The sequence below is a fragment of the Furipterus horrens genome, unplaced genomic scaffold (genome assembly GCF_987537825.1).
Source record: "Furipterus horrens unplaced genomic scaffold, mFurHor1.1.pri manual_scaffold_4, whole genome shotgun sequence".
Classification (NCBI taxonomy): Eukaryota; Metazoa; Chordata; class Mammalia; order Chiroptera; family Furipteridae; genus Furipterus; species Furipterus horrens.
Window position 1 is genome coordinate 22,708,239 of NW_028327174.1, and position 3,451 is coordinate 22,711,689.

Consider the following 3,451-nt stretch of genomic DNA (forward strand, 5'->3'; position numbering starts at 1 on the left):
AGAGAGGGCAAAGGAAGGGAGAGATAATCTGGACTGGAGATATAGGATAGTTTGTTTTGAGACGGAAGGAACTTTTGTCAGTAGAAATGTTAAAGAAAAGTCTCTGGTGCTACCTACCAGAGCAGTTATGTGAGGGATTTCTATGTTGAACAGAAAGTTAAAGTGGTCTGGAAAAGTCCCTTCCTTGTCTAATATAATTTGTGATAAAGAACTGTTGACAAAATAGACTTAAAATGTAAAACTTGAAACCATAAATCTCCTAGAATAAAACAGAAGCAATTAAATCTCAGACATTTTTCTTAGCAATGTTTTTTCTGATACATCTCCTCCAGCAAGGGAAACAAAAGAAAAAAATAAACAGTGGGACTACATCAAACTAATAAGATTTTGCACAGCAAAGGAAACCATCAACAAAATGAAAAGACAACCTTGGTGTGGTGAACACACAATACAATATACAGATGATGTTTTGTATTATACACCTGAAACCTAAATAATTTATTAAACAATGTCACCGAAAAAAACCAATAAAAATTAAACAAGCAAAAAAACCAAAAAGACAACCTACTGAATGGAAGAAGTTATTCACCATTGATATAGCCAATAAGGGATCAATATCCAGGATACATAAAGAACACATATAACTTAACACCAAAAAGACAAACTGTTTTAAAAATGAGCAGAGGTACAACAAGGATGCCAGCCTGTTAAATCAAGCACACTGTTGTCCACAGACAGCCAACTGGCCTAGAGTCTGCAAGATCCTTCCCCATGTGGGAAGGCCACCCTCCCTCTACACCCCCACACTCATTAGGGGTTTCTGGACTCAAGGGTAGGTAGGATGATGACCATGTCCAGGTTGAAGCAGCTAGAAGAGCTTGAGACCTTCGCCCATTGTCCATTATAAGATTACAAAGGGTCTTAAGTCTGAGGGAGGGATTGTTATTTTTTATTGTAAAAAATTAATTAATTTTTCTTTAGAAGAATAATATAGGAAAGGGTGAAGCCAGAGAACTTGTATGTATGACCCATGGGCATAGACTGGGGTGGGGAGGATTGCTGGGGAAGAGGTGGTGCTGGGCAGAGGAGAGCAAAGGGGAAAAAATTGGAACTATTGTAACAATATAATCAATAACATATACTTAAAAAAATGAGCAGAGGACCCAAATAGACATTTTTCCTAAGAAGACTTATAGATGGCCAATAGACATATGAAAAGACAACATCACTAATCACCAGGGAGGTGCAAATTAAAATCAATTAGATTATCACCTCACACTTGTCAAGTGGCTATCATCAATAAATCCACAATCTACAAGTACTGGTAAGAATATAGAGAAAGGGGAATGCTCATGCACTGTCAGTGTAAATGCAGATGGTGCAGCCACTATGGAAAACTGTATGGGAAGGTTCTCAAAAAATTAATAATGGAACTTTCTTATGACTCAGTGATTCTACTCCTGGGGATTTATTCGGAGAAACCAAAAACACTAATTTAAAAGAATATATGCACTTTTAAGTGTTATTTATAATAGCCAACATATGGTTGCAACCCAAGTGCTCATCAATAGATGAGGGGATGAAGAAGAGGTGGTATATCTATATAGAATGAAATATTAGTCAGTCATAGAAAGGAATAAAATCTTACCATTTGCATCACAGATGGACCTAAGGGTATTATGCTAAATGACATAAGTCAGTCAGAGAAAGACAGATACCATTTTATTTCACTCATATGTGAAATTTAAAGAACAAAACAAACAAGCAAATGAAACAGAAACAGATTCATAGATACAGAGAACAGATTTATGGTTGCCAGAGGGGAGGGGAGTTGGGGGATTGGGTGAAAAAGGGTAAAGGGATTAAGAAGTACCAATTGGCAGTAACAAAATAGTCACAGGCATGTGAAGTACAGCACAGGGAATACAGTCAATGCTACTGTAATAACTGTATGGTGCCAGGTGGGCACTGGAAATATTGGAAACATTTTGTAAAGTATATGTTTGTCTAACCACTATGCTGTACACCTGGAACTAATACAAAATAGTATTGAATGTGAACTATAATTGAAAAATAAAAAACTTGGTAAAATCCCAATTCACCTTGATTTTTGTAAAACTAGGGATGTCTGTTAAGATGATACTCAAATTGGCCATGTGATATTCATCTTTTGTGTCTGCATCTGTTTCTTCGGAATGTGTGTCACTTTGTGTGTATATCCTTTTTACAGCCATTTCTGGGTGCACATTTCTTCTTCTTTTTTTATTTTCTATTTTATTGTTATTGTTTTCTCTCTTTTAAAAACAGGCTTAATTCACTTTATTTTCCTTGTATAAAATTATGTGGTGGCCACAGCTGGAGCCTGTGTCCTTGGCACAGAAATCCTGGGGTGGGTCTTTACAGGATGGTCAGTGAATTATGATAGGGAGACTTGGTGAACACGGTTTCTTTCCAGAGGTCAGGGGTGAGAAATCTGTAGGTCGTAGAGATGGCATAGAAGGTGGTCTTGGCGAAGTTGCCCAGAGTGGCCGTGCAGCCCTTGGCTAAGGTGTAGCAGTCACCAATACCAGCCATCAGCAGCAGCTTCTTGGGCACAGGGGCTGGGACAATGTCAATGCCCCTGGGGAAGCAAGGAGGCACACCAGCACAGAGCCACAGAGCCCTGTCACCTTGCAAGGGTCGGTGTAGGCCTTAGTGATCTTGTTCCCCCGGTAGCGTCAAGCACAGGGACAATAGAGAGGTTGGCCAGGATGATGGCCCCATGGATGGCAGTGGCTACTTCCTTTGAGCACTTAACACCCAGACTAACATGTCCACTGTAGTCCCCAGTAGGGACAAATGTCATGAACTGGGTGTTCTGATCTGCATGGGTCTGCTTTTGCATGGGCATAATCTTCAAAACCTTGTCCCTGAGGCATGCCCCCAAGAAAAAGTCAACGATCTCAGATTCCTTGATGGGCAGAGAAAAGAGGCAGATCTCTTCCAGGGACTTGATTTTCATGTCCTTGACCAGGCGGTCCAGCTTGGTGATGGGGACTCACTCCTTGTCCTCAGCCTTGCCTCCACAAGCTCCATGGCCTCAACCCGACCTGGACCCCACTGTGACCTCAGCCCCAAATGCTTCTGCCAAATCCCCCATGAAGCCACCTTGGCTTCCTGTTTCAGGGCTCTTGGGTGCTCTGGGCCCGCCTACAGCACCTGTGTCATCCGCCATTTGGTGTTTCCAGGGGGAAAGCTCTTCTCTTTTATATGTTATTACATTTTATTAATTGTTTTTAATGTCCTGATTGTTTTTAAAAGTTTTAAATAATTTTTGTTTTAAATAATTTTTGTTTCCCTCATCTCTGGTTTGTGCATGTCTTGCCATGTCCCTCCCAATCTTGTTTGTTTCCTAAGTGTGTGATTATTTCTTACTAAATGTAATTTCTTTTACTTTCTCCTTTTTTTTCTG

At 40.1% G+C, this 3,451-nt stretch overlaps 1 pseudogene; it reads right to left on the reverse strand.

Annotated features, from left to right (window-relative positions):
* Nucleotides 1-2,338: 2,338 nt before the first annotated feature.
* LOC150011308 (small ribosomal subunit protein uS5 pseudogene) lies at nucleotides 2,339-3,214 on the reverse strand (annotated as a pseudogene).
* Between the last annotated feature and the right edge of the window lie 237 nt (nucleotides 3,215-3,451).